This window comes from Alligator sinensis, unplaced genomic scaffold (genome assembly GCF_000455745.1).
Source record: "Alligator sinensis unplaced genomic scaffold, ASM45574v1 scaffold343_1, whole genome shotgun sequence".
Taxonomy (NCBI): domain Eukaryota; kingdom Metazoa; phylum Chordata; order Crocodylia; family Alligatoridae; genus Alligator; species Alligator sinensis.
In genome coordinates, this window is record NW_005841947.1 from 1684248 (window position 1) to 1704111 (window position 19864).

The 19864-nt window shown below is 42.5% G+C and overlaps 1 protein-coding gene across 34 annotated transcripts in view; it reads right to left on the reverse strand.

Annotated features, from left to right (window-relative positions):
• ZBTB20 (zinc finger and BTB domain containing 20) overlaps window positions 1-19864 on the reverse strand; it is a 621054-nt gene that overhangs the window by 506864 nt on the left and 94326 nt on the right. For 21 of the 34 annotated variants that reach the window (XR_003093196.1, XM_025199644.1, XM_025199636.1 and 18 more), the window contains one exon: window positions 3240-3430. The exons of 10 other annotated variants lie outside the window; for them this stretch is intronic. The gene's annotated coding sequence lies outside the window, so the exon portion shown is untranslated. Of the gene's footprint in view, window positions 1-3239; window positions 3431-6423; window positions 6537-19864 lie in introns of all 34 variants that reach the window. 3 more of the 34 variants (XM_025199638.1, XM_025199621.1, XM_025199617.1) reach the window with 1 other exon arrangement.

Consider the following 19864-nt stretch of genomic DNA (forward strand, 5'->3'; position numbering starts at 1 on the left):
CACTCACTGTTCCTGCCGGTGGGAGGGATCCCTGCTGCTCCCCACTGCATGGGGGGGGCTCTGCACGAGCCCCCGAAAGCCACTGCAGGAGCAGTAAGTCCCAGGGCTTTTCTCCATTGTTTTTTTTTCATAAAAGGCCAGAGCCATGGCAGGTAGGGTAGCCATGTGAGGGCTGGGGGATTTTTTTTTTGGGGGGGGGCTCAGACTGGGAGATGGGGAAGGCTAGGGAGAAGATTTAGAAAGCTTTGAATGGATTCAGACCTTTTAAGTGGTCCCCTGATTTGATTCAGATTCGGAGATCTGGCCACCAAATCAGGCTGAATCTCCTCTGAACTGAATCACCACCCAAAGCTTCCCACAGGCCTACTGGCTACCATCTATCTATGGCACCAGACAAGCCATCACTTCTGTGTTTTGGATTAAGACACTAGTATTCTTCAGTGAGACCAAGCTGTTCTTTCAAGTGCATTGTCTTGCTTGATGCTGCCACATAATCATTTATAACCCAAAGGAATCCATCGCCTACTAACCTTCTGTTCTGGTCCAGTATATAGGAAATGTAATTTCCAAAGCTGAGAACCATTTTAAGAAATTCAGCCCAAAACCCAATGGGCCACATTTTTCCCTCTGTTTTTTGTTTGCAAGTACAGTTAAGTCAAGAAAAAAAATGCTCCTTATATCTGACCCAAAAGATTCCATTTGTATAAAACCAATTAATCCAACTGAGATTACCAAAATGCCAACAAATTTTTCTGCGAATTGGGTCACAAATAAACAGTACTGTCTTTTTCAAGTAGAGAAGCAGCAGACTAGGGAATAAAGCATCTAACCCAGAGGCTCAGTCACAAATTGCTAGGCAATTCTGAGCAAATCACTTAGCTTCTTTGTGCCTTAGTTTCTCCATTTGTCAAAGGGGAATAACCATCATGTGTAGAGCATCTGAAACCCTCAAATTAAAATTAAAAGTTCCTTAAATATTGTTATGTTAGAGCTTCTAAAATCCACTGGCAATTTTTGAAATACAGTACAACCTCCTTAAAATTAACCCCCAAGACTCTGGGAGTAAGTTTCATTAAAATAAGCTGGTTCTTATCATTGAGTTAGTGAATTTGCTGCATTGTAATAATGAAATTTAAAATGTGGTTCCTGCTGTTGGCAGCATTAAAAGCAGGCATTTGTGCTAAACAGGGAATGTTACAATGAGGCTGTCCTGTATACTCAAGTATATTGTATGTGAATACATTTTACAACAAAAGTTTGTTACAGTTCTTTTAGGGAAATTTATACCTGTCTTATTACTATGCTGAAATCCTCTGAGGTCATTACATGTACTGTTTAATGAATCAATTGTGGTTATTACACCTACAACATGAGAATTGGAGGAAACTGCGTGATATTAATATGTTGGATAGGATTGGGCCTGATCCAACGTATAATAAAGTTGATAGGAATCTTTCCCTTGACTTCAATGGAAGTTTGATTAGACCCTATATAAATTGCAACACCGGCAATGACTTTTCAGTTACAGTATCATTTAATTTTATGAAGCATGCAATAATTGGGGAACTAAGACAATAGTTGAACATTGTGTTCCATTTCTCCCACCCTCTTCTCACCATTATTTTAAAGTTATGGCATTTGATACCAAGAACAAGGAGTCACTCCTGTATACAAATTCCCGTGGAACGCAGAAAAGATTATCATGATAAGGGCTGAAGGTCACTCAAAACGTCCTTGGCAAAAACTAAGTTTCCATTTTCCATCTGGAGACAGTTTAAAAAGTTTTTTTATATGTGCTTTTCAGATCATAATTGATCCTATTTTGATACTTTATTCAAAGTTTGAAGCACATATAATTTGCACCCTGTTTATCATGTGGGTAGCTTTTAACATTCTTTGAATTTTTATGCCATTTAAATATAATATTTCATGGACATGCTGAAAAAATGGGCACTACCTACACACCAGAGTTCAAACTCCAGACACCAAAGAGTTATCTATGGAGGGTTGGGGGGGGTGAGTATGACTTAAAAAAAAAAAAGAGGATTTTCCCTCTCCTAGCCTTCTGCAATGAAAAATGCTTGAGAGACTTCTCCACAAACAATTTAAATTTCAGACTGAACCAAATGTAAAGAAATTCAGCCCCAAAACATTACTTTTTCTAGAAGTTATCAGCAACTTAAATCTGGGATCAAAACTAGAGCTCTTTTACAAATGTAGCAATAACATTAACTGTGAAGCAAATGCTTTAATAATCACTCTCTTGGGATAAAACATTATAGAAATTCTAGTATAACAATCTCTTTAATAACTGCTAGACTCGCTAACAATTGAATATATAAGGCTCATTGTTTATCCTTTAACTGACTTGGTTACGGTTATAAAAGATAAGAATTTACAGGTGTTAAGTAAGCTACAGGGGACCCTGCTCCCAGGTTAAGATTAGAAAAAATATTTTTAAAAAGGCAACAAAGTTGGATCTATACTTGTCACCAAGATATATATGTGTAAATATTTTCATGCAAATTACACAACTTATGGGAGTTATGATTCAATAACAAAAGAAACATTTTCCCATTTTTGTAGCTACAATCCATCCCACAAACTGGGCAGCTAGGCAGCATTAGAATGTCTCTTAATAAAACAAAACCTAAAAGGATAATGTGTATTTTGGATCATCATCCTAGATTCTCCATCAAACTCAAAACTACAGTCATCTCTAGTTTCAGCAAGATGTTCTTAGAGTAACTTCAGTTCAAAGTCAATAGAACTATTTACCTGCTTAAACTTCTTGTTGAATTGCAGAGTTTTAGGAAACTCTAGCAGTATTGGTTACTGATTCATTATGCCCTGCCGTAAAGCCATAACAGCATTTTCAGGGCTATGTACCTTGCTCTAGCTATACACAAAATTCCCTCTAGCATCAAGAGGTCATCCTGATAGCCATTTTTGGGGTCATGAAGAAATATTTTCCCTAGGTAAGACATGCACAGACTGTGGGTTTTTTTGCCTGCCTTTATAGCAAGGGGCATGGTCCTTTTCCTAGGACTGACTGAGCATATATTAGCCAACTTTCCTGTTGTTGTAGTAGTACAGCACTGGCAGGGCCCTTGTCTCTCCACTTTTACCTGTGGCAGGTTAATTTAGGGGGCCCTAAATTGAATCAGTGGTTTTAAAAAAATACCACTTCATTTTAGGGCTGATTAAATCCCCGTGTCATGCACACACCCCGTACTTACCTGCCTGTCTGGTGGAGAGAGGAGTGCAAGTTACAGGCGGAGCAGCAAATACCAAATACTGGTATTTTATATATTATGCTCTGTAGTTATAGATGAAGATTTGGACTGCTGATGTTGAGGATTCTTTCAGGTAACAATTGCTTGGGAACACAGTGGTCCAACCTCAATGGCCCAGGAGGCCCCTTCCAGTCCTATGATGAATACAAAGACCACAAGCTGGGAGTGAGGGAGGAGAAGGGGCGAAGGTCCCTCGCTCTACCTCCCAGTGTCAGAAATGACCAGTTATGTAAACAATATATTTGGTGCTGCAAAACATTTGTTAAAGCACATGAGTTACTACAGCGTTGGCAGGAGCATCCATCTGCCAATCAGCATGCCTCCAGCAGTCTGTGCACTTGAGGTGTGGGGAAACAGGAAGTTATAGGGGTGTGCTTTGTGGTACTAAAGATATCTTGGTCCTTGTTCATTACATTCTTTGCTTTCCCCGTCTTCCTTCCTGCATCTGATTATCTCTGCAGCTCCTAAGCTATTTTGTTTTAAGCACCTCATACCCCCAGGACTCTCAGCCTTGAGGGCTTGCTGAATGTTAAATAAGCACATTCAAATTGTTGCCTTTAAATGAGTAAAACAAAACTACTAACATATCACACAAAATACTTGCTCTCCACCCACTCATTATAATTTGCATGTTATAGCAGTATGCATATCTCTAACAAGCTTCCAAATGGAGAACTGGAGGGAAACGGACTCATTCTAGAAGCAAATGTAAAATAAATGGCCTTATGTTGACCTAACTGTATGTCCCAAAATGCATATTGTTTGCTACAGGTATGATTTTAAACTACCTGATAACCTAAGGCCAAAACACAGGGAGCAAAATCCCAGCTCTGCAGATTTTGACAGGTTATCTCATGTCAGGACTCAACAGTAGCATAACTGGGGTGCATAAGAGGGGCACCAGCCCTGGGCACTGGCTTAGGAAAGGAGCCAAAATTGTCCCCCACGAATGTGAAGTCTGTGCCCCAGCCACATGGCAGCAGCAGTTCAGGAACACCACCATGCTGCTACCACTGCAGATACTTTAAGAGCAAGAACCAGGGTGGGCAGCAGAGCATGTGGTGGCAGTGGTGGCAGCAGCAGCAATAATAGCAACAACAACCAGGGACTGGATAAAACTACTGCACCCCTCTCCCTGCATTGCCCCTTTGCTCTTCTGCAGGGTTTGCCCAGGATGCAAGCCCTGCTTGTTATGCCATTAGGACTGAATATGGATTTCAGGATTGGCTATGAATAAAGTAAGTTACTGGAACACAAGAAATGAAGGAGAAAGAAGCAACAGAAATGACATCAGGGTGTGGGGGGAGGAAGGGAGAATAGATAAGATTAAAGTGGAAAATTCAGATGAGTGAATAGGAAAGATAACAGCAATGGAGATGCATTAATTTTAAACCATTTATTTATTAAAATACGCTGGCTCCATATTAAGTTTCTTTGCTCAATACGTATGTGTCTTTCATCTGTCACAAAACTAGAAACTTCAGACACTTAGATAAATGGAGAGAAAGACTGTCTAGTTTTATGGTAGTTTCTCTGCCTCTGCCATCCCTGCAGAAATGGTATTCTGTAACTTCTTACAGTCCTGCTCCACAAGCATTCACAGCTGGTAACCATCCCTATATCTCTCACTGCAAAAGCTCACTGGTGAGAGCAAGCCATTTGTCTTCTTTTGCCAGTAATGGAAACACAGCAACCTCTCTACCCTGATTCAAGAAAGTACTTAACCACTGCAGTTACAGGAGCAGTCCCATTGAAGTCAATGGGAGTACTTACAAGCTTGAAGTTGGGCATATGATAAAATACCTTCCTGAATCAAAGCCTAGCCTAGCGTCAGATATCAGGACATTGGCCATTTCTAGAGCATTCAAGATAGATCCTGCACTGAATACACATGTGTAAAACAGCACTAAGAACAACAGGCTGGAGAAAAAAAAGAAGAAAAAAGGAATAGATGTATATACTAAGTGGAAAACACTGAGTAAAGTTACTTGAAAAGAAAAACTCCAACAATCTTGTAAATGTTCCCTGATCAGTATTTTTACAGAGAGGCCTTTGATTTTTCCTTTCCTGGTGTGGTGATGTCCTGTACCAGGGAGCAGCTGCCAAAGAAGCAGAGGAGCATTTTCTAAAAGTCTCAACACTTTGGAAACCCTTTTTTTTTTTTTAAATCTCCCTCCCCAGGGAAATCGAAATCTTGGAGAGACTCCAAGATAACAAAATAGGTTCTTCATTTTGAGAAGAATAATCTGTAGAGGCCGACTGTTTTGAAGAAAAAAGTTGGAAGAAACTAAGTAAAACTTGCTCTTTTGGACCTGATATTAATTAATGATTAACACCAATATTGAGCAATAGTGTAGATTTATAATATCTAATACATCTGAGGGTAACAACAGAATGGAAAGATAATATCAGAACAATGTGGCAAAAATACTGAACAGTGACTGTAAAGTTCCTGCACAGCTAATTCTGGGCTAGTCCTGGAAAAAGAAGTGATGCAAGTAAATTCCCTAACAGTATTATGTAGCATGCATTAAAAAAATAGAAAAAGCCCAGAAAAACAAAAAGAAAGAAAAAGAACTCTCTCCACTTTTATCAATATCTTTCCTAAAAGAGAAAATTTTAAGGATATGATGTCAATTTCCTTAATTCACTTCAAACCTCCATGACTTGAGACAACTATGTCTGTATGGTACCAAGGAACAGGTTAAAAAAGGTACAAGAGAGTACAAAAAGAAGAAAAAAACCCATGGACATGAGGGATACAGAACTACAGCTGATGAAACGGGGTATTTCATAGTAGAGACTTCCTACCTTACAGCAATTTAGAAAAGAATATACAAAAGCCCATATTATTGCACAGCCATAATACACCCAAATATTTGTTAGGCTCTGAAACTGTATACCAAGGGAAGCCATGGAATCTCCCTAACTTGAGATGCTGTCCTATCAAGTTTTAAACATGCGAGAAACTGCTCCATAGTGAAAGATTCTGGATCAATGAAGGACAGACTTTACACAGTATGGACTGCATCATAACAGAGTAATTATGATCCACACAGTGACCAAGTTTGAAAACCTACCCAAATAAAAATTAAATAAATTGTTAGCTTTGAAATTTGTAACTAACCCAATGGAATTCAACCAGCTCACTGCAGGTTTACACCCATGTCTGCCAACCTGGAATTCTTGAACATCATATTGTTTACAAGATCCTCCAATGTTGTTCTGAGCCACAAGAAACTGAAAAGTAAAAATTGAGATTGACCAGGAAAGCAAGGCAATAATATTATCTGCAACTTATTACTTGACCAGTATTGTTGCTGATGTGTCACTTAACATTGGGGGTCATAGATATATGCCCTTAACTCTTGTGAAAAATACTGTGCATCTTTATGTTCAGGACTCCCATTTTACTTTCCACCCAAAGAGTAGGGCCATGTGTAGACGAAACAAGAGACAAGTGTGCATGACACTTTAAAGCGGACTAAATGTTTTTGAAATGTTTTAATGGTGTCACAGTGTTTGCACATCTCGGTGGTGTATTCTGCATTAATTCCAGCCACTGCAGCAAATTCGGCGGTGTAATGCGCCTTAAATGACTTGGGGTGCAGCTCCCTTCGAGGAGTTTTAGTTTGCTGCCCCTACAGCCACAGAGCAAAGCACCAGGCTCCGTGCAGCTCCTCAGCTCTGCAGGAAGCCCTGCAGACAGCCTGGCAGCAGCCCGGCAAAGCAGGCTCCGACCAAAAAAAGCGGCAAGCTGATCTTCCCGCTGCCACCCACCCAGAGCCTGCCTGCCTGAGCTGTGCAGGGGCCCGGCGCTTCCCTCCGCAGCTGTAATGCCCCCCAAGACTGCCTAAGCTGGGTGCCTGTGGGCAGGTGCTGCCTGGGGGGAGGGGGTGGCTGCTGCCGCAGAGGGAAGCACCAGCCCCCGCTGCCCAGGGACCGCTCTGTCCACTGGCAGCTTGCCCTTCCCTCCCTGCCGGAGAGGCAAGTAAGTGCAGGGTGTGTGCATGACACAGCAGTTTAATGGCTCTAAAATGAAGCAGTGTTTTTTACAATCCACTGCTTCAATTTAGGGCTCCCGTTTCATCTACACACAACCTAGAATATCATCTCATGCAAACAGAAAAAGTTGCAGTAACTTTGCATGAACTAAGCTAGTTTTAGGATCTAGCTGTTTCCAAATTATTAACAAACATTCTGCTAAAAGGAAATTTAGATAAAACATTGTGCAATTGACTCACTGAGAAGATAAAGGGAAAGGTACACGGGCCAGAAATACCATATCTTCTAAAGTTGTCAGGAAAAGCACCAACCGAGAAACCTCACTGAGCAAGTTAGATTAGTTGTCCATCTTTCTTTCTCTCTTTCTCTCTCTGTATACTTGCTCGTTAAAAAAAAAAAAAGTCAGCATCGCTTATTTGTTATGGATTATCTTTACCCAAATTTCAGAACAATGCATAAATGTGTTTAGCTGTCCTTATCGCAGTAGCAAGTGCAGTTTGTACAAGTAAAATCTAATCACTTCAAGATAAAGTATAAAGTAACAGAGGCATGAAGCTGAGAGGGAGGAGGTCACACATCTTTAAGATGTAAATTGGAAATGAAGCATTGCAGAAATGGAGTTCTGCTGATTTTGCTGAGAAGGTGCAAACCGTTCATCATGTTTTTAGTGCTGCTTGGGCTTGTTACTTTGTTTAATAATTAGTTTAACGTGAATGCTCTCACAAGCAATTAAGAGGCAGCTGTTGAGAGGCAGTGTGGTCTGGAGGAATAAGCAAACCTTTGGGAATCAGGAAAGACCTGAGATCTAAGCCTAGCTCTCTCATTGGAAAGCTGCATGGCTTTGAACAGACCTCTACAGTGGCTCAGTCTCTACATCTGGAAAGTGAGGATAACAATTTGCCCCCTGGAATGTTGTGGGGATTCCTTACATACTTGTTTAGTACTTTGGGTAAACTCTAAGCAGAAGCTGATGTCATTTGCCTTTGAAAGGACGCACAACTTAAATTATTATATGGTTAGGCAGAACAGACGTAGATCTATCAGGAGTAGGCAACCTTTTCTGGTTACGGGATGGAATGACCCACACTGGGTCAGGGATGACAGGCACTAGGACCCATCTGCTGCTGCTGATTGTTTCCACAGTGGCACAGAGAGAGAGAGCCAACAGACAAAGCTGCCGCCGCTGAATGCTGCCAAATTCCCATGTTGGTGGGCAGGATCCAATGGTTCTGCAGACTGGATCCAGCTCACAGGCCATAGGTTGCCAACCTCTTAGTCTATAAAGACTTGAAAAATATATTCTTGTGAAACTATTTTTGAAGAATTTAAGCTTTCATTAAAACCCTTCAAAGTTCTGAAGAAAACATCCCACAGTAGGAATCACGTGCAACTCAGTGCAGTGCCCTTTTCCTTGGTTTGCTGACAAATGGCTGCAGGTTCTCTGCTACTTCTCAGTGACATGCCAAGCAATAGCAGAGTAAAATGAACAAGAGCTGAGCAATTTTTCACAGCTGGTAACCAGAATACTATGGACAGTAATAAGACTCTGCCAGCTGAGCACTGATATGAAAAGTGATTTTGGTAGACATCCCAGTACCACCTGACTTCCCAGAAATTACCAGCAACAGGAGGGCTAATCTTCTCACCAGCTCATATCCCTGGCGACCCTCTCACCTTATCATAACTACCTAGGCTCATAGACTTCATGCTCCAGACAGGAAGACATCTGCCTTACAGACAGAAGTTACACATAAACCGGTTTAAGTGATCAGAAACTGGTTTAAACCTGTAACAGAACAAAGGCTCACTGCACAAAACCAAGTTCAAAATGCCTGAAACTGGTTTACGATAAACCTAGTTGAATGTATCAGATTTAACTGATTTAGGTCAAACTAGTTTATGAAACTTCTGTGCCAGACCCCTTCCTGGTTCAGGTTAAATCAGAATTCCCCAGCATTTTGCAGCCCTGGGCTGGGCTATGCTGTTTGCTCCAGAGAGTTGAGCTGGCCCTGCCCCTCTGCTCCCTAGCTGGAGCAGGGAAGGCTGGCTCACTGGCCTCACTGGTTGGCTCATTGCCCCCCCCCCCCCCCCCCCCGCCATCCTCCTCAGTCCACTTCATGAGTCTGGGGCCAGGGAGGGGGGTTAAACTCACCTTCCCCCAAGTACAGAGATGCCCAGCTCTGCTGGCTTACTTAGTGCTGGCTGCAACTGTGGACTACAAATCCCAGAGGCACCTGGAAGCAGGAAGACGAAGTGATGAACAACCCTACAAAGTCCTGCTGCTGTGATTCTGGACTGCAAATATCAGAGATCTTGGAGGCAGCAGAAAGAGGCAGTGAACATACAGCCCATGCTGGCTATGTGCCGGAGAGCTGTTCTCCAGCACCCCACCCCGCTTCTGATTTGAGCCACTGCAGGCATGTGGCTGCGTTTTTTAAATCAGAAGTGAATATCTGTTCCTTAGATCAGCGTTTCCCAACCTTTTTTGCCCCATGGCACACTTACCTAAATAAAAAAACACCATGGCACACCGGACGCAGAGCGGGGCGGGGTGGCATGTGGCCATCCGGACACTGACCGGGGGTGGGGGGCTGTTGCATGGCCAGCCAGACACTGATAGGGAAGGGTGGTGCACAGCCAGCTGGACGGCATTTTGGGCTGGAGCCATACCCCCCTGCCTGGCTGTGTTCACAGCAGCAGCAGGCAGGGGGCATGGCTCCAGCCCAAAATGCTGCAACACACCTGGACGCTGGGAAATGCTGCCTTAGAATAACCTGCAAAGACTGAATCAATTCAGCCTCAGGCTTTTTGACTGTCTATACTTAACCGCAGACATCTCACAGCGTGCATATACACCAAACGCTTAATGCGCAGCAGACTAATTCTACTGCGCATTAGTGCATCATGGCAAAAACCATACTAATGCACTAATGCACAGCAGAATTAATCTACTGTGCGTTCAGCATCACCAAAAGACCATGCGTTGGCACTATGCATTTAGTTAATACCTCGTATTACAGATACTAAACTTAATGCACAGGAGCAATGGTGCACTAATACATATGTCGAAGCACTTACAGTGGATTGATTACATTTAGCCATGTCTGTCAGTTGGATCATGGCAAGGTGATTACAAACCTGCTGCAATTCGTGGAGTGATCCCTTAAGATCACTTGGGAACTAGCAGGCCAAGTGTAACTAGCAGACACCGAGTTCAGATTTGGAGATGGAGGGAAGAAGAAAGTTCTGGTAGGAAGAACAGAAAAAGGTTGGTTGCTTAGCTTGCTTATCCCTACTGAAACAACAGCCATCTTCTGTATGCCTGAGCCAAAACAAAAGATAGGTCAGCACATCAGACAAATGATAGATATATATTTGTTTTAATCTCAGATAACAACAAGGCCACAACCTATCAGCATTTGGACAGGATTTGAGCAATGGATAAAGACCTAAAGAGCAACCCCTCTCTGAAGGACTCAGAGCACATTCAATTTTACAGCCCACGTTCTGTAGAACCTTAGAATCCACTTTCCTCTCTCACATTTTCTTTTTATTTGCTGGTGATTTGTTCACTTCTATTATTTAATTACTTTGCATGTTCCCTTCTTTGCTGTCTAATAAAAAGTAATTATGAAAAGGTCCACTCATCCAGTTAGTGGTTCAGAAACCTTCACTTAAAACTGCTGTAAATTGGCACTCTGAGAATCAGGTTTCTGTTAGCTTGTCCTTTCTTCATCTTGATTTTAACCCCTAAATGACACACAAGTTACTAGATTTGCTTACAATAAGATTTCGGGGGTGAAGTTCAAAAATCTATCCAACAGATAGTAGGCCCATGTTCCACAAACCATTTTACAGCATACCTCTATGCTGATGCTGACAAGCAGCTGATGGTCAGCATTGGCACTGGGATCAGGGTAAACATTGTAATAGGGATAGCCCCACTCCGGGTGCTAAAAACAGGCTGCCAAGGGAGTGGTTTGCAAAATTTCCTGGGGGGGGGGGCAGGCAGGGAGTTCGCTTTGGGAACTCTGCAACCCACCTGCCCAACAACCTTTTCTGCCTTGCTCTGCAGCCCCCAATACACCAGTACCTCTAAAACCACCATATGAAGCCCAGTGTACATGTGTGTTTTAGACCTCCCAGTACACAGGAATCCCAGAATTAGAGAGAGATTTCCCCAATTCTAAAGTCCCAGCACACCAGGACCTTTAAAACTCAAGCCTTAGAGCTTTAGACTTTCCAGCATGCAAGGACACCAGGAACTTTAAAAACTCCAGTTCTTCCTGTTTATTCTCCAAGCTTCTTGCATTAGTATATATAAACATTGCAGTAACTGATTTTCCTATTTTCTCCCTGAAAATGTTGCTAAGGCTTCTGGTGTTGCCTCCCCTTATTAATATAAGCTTTTACACTTTTATCTGGGAGAGACTCCCTGATCCCTGAGTCCTAGCATGGGAATCTGTGGGCCAGGCACTTGCAAACCCACTCCCCAGGCTCCCTGTTGTGGCAATCACAACTGGGATCTGATTCCCAATCCATCCCAACAATTGCACCTCCTGCCAAGCATCAATGGCAGGGCAGGAAGCACAACTGTTGGGATCATAGATCAGATCCCATCACACCCTTAACTGAACATCTACCAGCACCCTAACATCTGCAAACATGATTATCAGGTACACTCCATGCAGTGGAAGGACTGTCAACTGCAAAGTCATGCCTCGTTCAAGAACCTGTAGACTACATACTCCTGCTCATACTCAAGCTTCACTTTAGTATCTGACTGGATACATCTTCCTCTAGAGAAGAACAGAAATTATGGTGGGATCTGCTTAGCTTTAAAAAGCAGATGCTATCCAATAACTGCAGCAGTATAACTAATTACAACCATCTCCCCCCTCACTCCTTTGGAGGAACCCCTATAATAAGAGCTTCCCAAATGTCAAACAACACTTGTTTCATAAAAGGTCTTTGTTCATTCACTGTGTCTCCTTTGATATGCATGGATAATAAAAGTTCATGTAAAACTAAAAAGTTAATATATAGTAGACATCAACACTAATTTAATATAAATGCGTCTGAAGTAATAAGATTGCCGGTTATTCATGCTGCTGCTGTTAAAAGAAGTACTCAGACTTTCACTCCTTGCCTAGCTCTGTCAGCCAACCAGTTCGCATGGGCTTACACCTCCAATTATTTTCTGTTGAGTTAGTTCAGAACACAGTTATACAGATATGACTGAACTTGAAAGTGGTCTAGATAGAGAAATGTTGAAAAGTGAAGACTTCCATAAACTGACACATATGTCTTTGGGTACAGGACATTCAGTTGGATTAACAATAGCAACACAGAAAAAAAAATCTACAAGGGTCTAATCCTATACAATTACCCAGGTGAGAAAGGATCAAATAATGTGAGAAGACCCAATAAAAGGCTCTATGAAATAGCTGCTGAGAAGTGTAAAGAATTCAAAAGTTTTTATCATCCCATCCTACTGACGGGGAAACTGAGGCATGCTGAAATGCGGCAACTTGCCTGAAGTACTGTATGCAGCATAAAACACAAGATACAGAAATGACATGCATTAGTCCCTGGATTCTAGCCTTGCCCTTTGGACACAAGACCAACTCTCCTTTAATAGCATAGTTTTAAAAAGTAAAAGCAATGTGATTATCTAAGTTATTACATTTCTATAAATGTCTAAAAAAAAAGATTGCACTCAAGGAGAATGTATTAAACCACAACATAAGACCATTCTTAGATTTTGTCTGGCAGGTGTATCAAATGCCAACTCTTCTTCTGGATGGAGAAAAAAAAATCAGGTTGTGTTTCAATAGTGAACACAATTCACTTCCAAGGAGGTGGCAAGAATACCTGAGCAAATAAAACAATACACCTTTGTGCTTCAGCATCAAACCCCAGAGTCCCTAGGGTTTAAATCAGGCAGAGGCAGCTATGCATGAGAGATTGCACTCTGCAGGCTCTATCACACAGAAGTCAAGGCTATGCGGCCATGATTTATCACACATTTCATGGTAATTAGCCGGAGTGCCATTTTGCTTCCACCAGCATCGCTCAACTTTCTTTTTTTAATTTGGTCTTTTTTTTCTGCAAATGAATTTACATATTTCTCAGTCTCTGATCCCCTACTATGTTTTATTTATGAATATAGACCTTCCTGATGGTAACTTTAATGTGAAGAAGGTAGTAATTAGTGTCCCTATCTGCTAAATTAATCCCTTTTCGACATTGTCTGTAGAGAAGTTTAAGGTAAGTAACAGTTTACAGTCAATATTAGGTTTAATTATGCTTAATGAGAGTTACTGTCTCTGTTTACTAACTGCACCTAGGTGTGTAGCTCCTATATGAGTTTTCCTCCCAACCTCATTCTGGAGTGTTAATGGTGCTACTGTGCACTGTAAGTGCAGTACTTTCATCCATAAAAGTACTCCAGAAAGCCAAGCAAGTGAGGCACCTGTTTCAACAAAGCTGCAGAGGAACCAGTGCATCTTTAAAACAATGGCAGCTTTATGTGAAGAGTGAGTTTTTATTATTTGGCACTTTAATGGATGCCATGCATCAGAGGACAGGAAAAAACAATACATTTTCCATGCCCATTTAGTTACTCGTTCCAGTTTGTGAGGCTGATCCTCAAGGATTTCTCCTGGAGGAGCTGCTACTACCTGCTTTTGGTTCATCTAAGTTCTAGTCTTACAGTTAACCTTAAGGAAAGCTGAAAATAAGTAAAACATAGTCCACTGCTCTTACATCACGAGTAGGCATATTGTGCTTAACATCACTTTACAGGCATGTCTTCCTCAGATCCTCTCTCCACCCTTCCTTCACACTTAAGAAAGTTTAATTGTGTATGTCCAATAACTCAAGAAAATAAAGGCACTATAATGTCCTAAGCACTAAGTTCTTGGGGGTGCTTGGAGGACCTTTTGAAATACTCAGTGCACAGGGTAAATGCCTTAAAAGAAAGAAGTATACTTTGTATTGAGAGGCGGGACTGGAATATAAACAAATATTATTTTGAAGCCAAGGGGCTTCAACATTTTGATTTTTCAAGAGCATCATGGGGAATGAGCTCTGCATTTAGTTCATATCAAAGAAGTGTGAAGTTTGCTTAGGCTTCATATAGGGATTTTTTCTGCCTGGTGAGAACTCTGCATTGGGTCCATGTGTTCCTCCTTATTTTTGCCACTGGCAAAAGCTCAAGAGCAGAAAAAAAATCCCTGTTTAAACAGCTCCATGTTAAAATAATGGAAAAGCAGCTCATTCAAACTTCATATTTAACCAAAAATTGACTGTATTGTTTAAATCAGTGTTTCTCAACCTTTTTAGACTCAAGGATCCCCTTGGAAAAAGCCAGCCCTTAGCTTTAACTTTTTGACTACACAACAATAGAGCAATTCTTCTGCTGAAAAAACTCAGAAAGACCACAACAGGTCAGGATACACTTTGTCAAAAACACTTTTGGACTCCTATTTGAAATCTCTAGGTTTATCACATGACTCATGTGTTTGCACACCTAACAATGCTAACATTACATGGCACTCTGTGTCACCCTTAAAAGGATCTCCCAGCACCCCACGGTGCCAAAGCACCCTGTTTGAGAATCACTGGTTTAAACACTCATCAGTTATTGTTAGTTAGTATAACAATTTTACAGTTGTCAAATGCAAGGTTTGACCCAAAGGCAAAGCTTTCTAAGCCTACTAGAGATGCCTCTGAAGTAGTATCCTAAACTTTAGGGTCTTGAAAATCCAAAGTTTGGACAGACAGACTAGAGACTAAATTTGAATCCCAAATGTGAATGCCTCTGTACTTTGAGATATGCTCCCTTGTATAGGGACCCAGCTTTTGTAACATGCACGCCTGTCTATATACCAGGGGTGGCCAGTGTTACTTAACCTGGGAGCCACATCTGATCTTCCACCAAAGTTTGATCGGGGGGTGCTGAGTGACCTGGAGTGGAGGTGACCACCCCCTGCACCACTGAGCTGCTCCACCTTTCCCGGGGTGGGGGTGCACCCCGGGGTAAGCAGCACGCCTGCAGCCCCCAGCTCAGCAGTCTGGTGCCTGAGCCGGCAGTCCTGGAGTGGCGGGAGGTGCTGGGCTGCACTGTCCCCCAGAGCCACCTCAGGGAGGAGTGGGCAGGGCTTTGAGGCACTGTCTTCCGGAGCCGCAAATATCATGCCAGTGAGCCATGGCTTGGCCACCTCTGCTATATACTGACATTCATCTCTAATTCCACATTTGAGTAAGAGCTCAACCTGAACATGTCTGCAAATGATGGTATGCAAGTTTCCTTACCCATTTGAGTGTTCCTATCTTGATAAACATAGAATTTATTATAAGATGAGAATTATTTACAAGCAAATATATTTGTAGGAGCATAAGTAGTGTGTATCCAAGTAGACAGCAGATATAGGAAGATATAGGAAGGGTCATTTTACTGGCAAAATCCAGCAGCCAGTTTAGCTTAACAATTTGTGATGCTAGAGAGTGACTTTATGGGCCTGAAAATCTGACCAGCTCATGATTTCAAGAGAGCATTATGAACAATCTGACCGGAGAATGAAAACATTCAATATAACTGTCCAATACCAGGAAGGGGGAAAGTACATATTACTTCTCACCTGCTGCTGCCCTTCAGTTACTGCCACCTAGCCATAAACAAAACCTAAGCAAATGAACATTGACCTGCCTGACTAAGGCAAAGTCCTAGAGAAACTGCATTACTTGCCAGCAAGCAGAGTTCTCTTGATATACAGGTAGTCTCCACAGAACCATGGGAAACAGATTGTACATGGAGAGAGCCATACATATGTTCTTAAGGACAGTGACCAGTTGCATGGCTCTTCTTCCTCAGTTCATGTCTGGAATAAACCAAGGCTGTGATGAGCATGGAGGGAGGTAGTGTTTAGGTTGGTCAATGGAGCCAATATGTTCAGAGAACTTCAAATACTGATAGATTTTTTTCCTTGCCATGCTGCTTCCACAGATCTCTATCCTTGGAGATTAATCAGTTACGGCAAACCATACTGCAAGGAGGAAGACATAAGAAAAAGGAACCAAGAGGGGCTATCTCTGAAACTTCTGGAGTGTGCTTTGGTGAAAATCCTATTTTTCCTAAATTTAAGAGTCCCAGCCAGACTCTGATCTTTGCTAAGTGTATCCAGGAATCCCTGCAGCATTAGACCACCATATTGTACAACAGGATAACCAGACTCTAGGAATTTTGTCTCTCCTTATGCAGTCAGTAAGGAGCTCTTAAAGGCTGGATGCCCAAGTTAGGCTTCATGTTCCAAGAACTGAAGTCCTATTAATATTAATGTAATTTGTGCAGGTAAGACCCATAGCACCACATGGGGAGCAGAGGCTGTAGGCTTTTCCCATTCCAATTCTTAAAGCTTAAATCTAGCTGAGCCCAGGGTTTCTACTTAACCCTGTAACACGCTGCTGCCATTTCAATCGGCCAGCTCACACGTGATGGATTCTTGATGTCTCAACTGTACCATCTGCTATTTTATTTGCCTTATTTTTTTTAATTGACTGTATTGTTGGTAGTAGTACTGTGATGACTATATAACTTAGCTGTGGCTTGACTGGAAATCTTACAAATTAGCTGGGCACCTGGAAGGCACACTGGCCAGCACTACATCATGATTACGGAGGTACTTGAATCAACTCCAAGAAGAAAATAAACTGTCTAAAAAGAGAGAGAAAGAGAAATCCAATAAAGGAAATGGCTGTTGAACGGAATTTTATGGGATGCAGCAACACATAGAAAGGCAAGATTTCACAACTCCTGAAAGAAGATTTGCTTCACCCTTTCACAACTGCTCATCCCTTCTCTCCCAGTTCATATATTGACTCCTACAACTCTAGCATGCCAATGCCTGGTGGTTCAACGGTTGGCCCACCAAAAAAAGCTGTCCGCTGGTGGGGCAGTAGAACACTCATCTGAGCTAAGCAAATGGTCCACTGGTGAAAGCTAGATTGCCCCATGCACACAGCTGCTAAAGGGGCAGTATTATAATCCATTCTTACACTTAAATATAGGCATCTTAACAACAAATTGAAGGCAAATATAAATCCAGAAAGAAAAGACTGGCTCTCAAGCCAGTCCACTTCACAAACAAAAGCCAGGTATCATTTGGACTCCCCCTCCATCTGATAGTAAGGCTAGGGACAGACATTACAAATAAACTGGTTTAAGTGTTTAGAAACTGGTTTAAACCTGTAACAGAACAGATGTTCAGTGCACATAAACAGTTTGAAAATGGATGAAACCGGTGTGAGATAAACCTGGTTGAATGTAGTATCAGACTTAACTGATTTGGGTCAAACCAGTTTATGCAATGTCTATCCCAGACCCCTTCCTGGTTTAAGATAAATCAGAGTCCCTCAGCATCCCAGCATGCTCTCTGGCTAGGTGGGGTTCTCTGCTCCACAGCAGGGCTGGCCCCTCCCCTCTGCTCCCTGGCTGCAGCTCCAAAGTTTCTGCAGGTGTCTGCCTGGCTTCTGTTACCCCCTTCCCCTCCTCTCCCCATGCTGTGCTAAGCAGGCATTCCCCCTCCCTCACAGACACCTCAGCATTAGCTAGCAGACCACATCCTGGCTACAGTCTGGGCTGTGAGAGAAGACAAAGGCAGACAGGCTTTTTGGAGCAATTCAACAGGTAGCTGAATGTCCTTCCTTGGAAAAGCTGTTTAAGAGCTGTTTGCTCTCCCCCTCTTCCCACTCACCACTCCCTAAGGAATTCCCCCTTCCCCTCTGCCTTGCAGAGAAGGTATCTGTGTATTAGCTATCAGACCACATGCTGGGTCCATGCTGAATCAACAAGCAGAATCAACAGGTAGCTGGTAATGTCCTTCTGTTTTCTTAATGAGGCGAAAAACACCAAGATAGGAGTGACTGTTATCAGCCCCCCCCGCCCCACCCCGCTTGCCTGTCAGTTTGCTGCAGACGGTATACAGAAGCAGGGAGGGAGATTGAAAAGCTCCGTATCATCAACAGATGCATGCACTGCATATACAACCTCTGCCTCAGTGCTAGCTGGGGGCTGGCAACACTCCTGCCCCTTGAGCAGTGAGCTGGAAAAGCCTGAGACTGCCAGCAGGCTGGGGGTTTACACCCCTCCCTAATCAAAGCCTTGTGCTGGGACCTGGCCACACTCCCCTCAGCTCAGCTCTGCAAGGGAAGGGAGGGCTGCTCTAGCACCCTCCGGCTTCCAGCCTGAGCCACTGCAGGCATGTGCTTGAATTTCCTCAGTCCAGAGGGATTGTCTGTATGGTTGGAAACTGGTTCAGCCTAGCCAGGTTAGACTAACCTGCAAAGGTTGAATCAATTCAGGCTCAGACTTTTTTAATGTCTGTCCCTAGCATAAGAGAGGGGACCCATGGTCACAAAGATGAAAACTATAAAGTGTTGTGAGGGTAAACAACTTCCTGCCTTCCAGCCTGGCAATCAATTTAACCATAGGCATGTGAGCAAAGACTGTTGTGGTTCACTGCCTCATTCCAAAGATTTCATTGGCATCTTAAGTCACTCTGAACAGTTCACCTGAACTGCAGAGGTTTGAATTCCAGTAGATGGGGACAGGAGTTGTATCCACCTCCCCCAAATGCCAGATGTCAGTCATGGCAAACCAACACAGCTCAGGGGACAACTCATCCTCAAATGGATCCACAGACAGGCAACATTTGGCATGTCACAATTCCACTCTTCTGGTACAAAGAGATGAGCCACCCACTGTGCCAGAATTCTGGCTGAAGAAACCAAACAGTTTTGCAAGAGGCAAAAAGAGGCAAATGGGTAGAGGTAAACAACAGTGATTTAAAAATGAGAGAGCGAGAAAGAGAAGGGAAGACTTGCCCTACTCTGTTAGCTTTATCAGACTATATGTTGGAAAATGCTGAGTAAATGTATTCATGTCAATAAAAACAAGCATACCCACACAATGCTGAACTTTGTGTTGGAAGCTGGACCACAGTTGCCTATGCACCCTGAGCTAGGAGGGAACAGGAAAAGTCACAATGTAATGATTAACTAGCACACTGGGCTATTATTCATGGCAGGTAGTGCAGCTGCAGCTTAGCCAGCAGCGCTGATGGCCTCTCCCCATCGGGCAAACTTGCCAATTCTGGGTTGGATGCTTAGAATCAATCAAGTTAGAGAAAAGGAAAGCAAAAACCAAAAGCTGATTCCTCAACTCTTGGATTATATGCGTGAGGAACTATCTGTCAGGCTAAAAACCCTTCCTTTCAAATCATATATTTGTTGTTTACAGGATGTGACAAATACTGAAATCATTATTTACCAACTATTTATAGCAATGTTATTGATATCAGCTATCTAAAATTACTCCCTATATTGCTGCAAGTGAATTGCTTTAATGGTAGCTGGCAACTATCAGTATGGATAGGTGTGGTTATGGAGCCAACGCTCCAGATGGCTTCAGTGTGTCCATGTTGTTGAGAGAATAGGCTGCAGATGCCTCTGTTCCTAACCAACTAAAATCATACACCTGATGGCCCACAGGTTTCACTTGT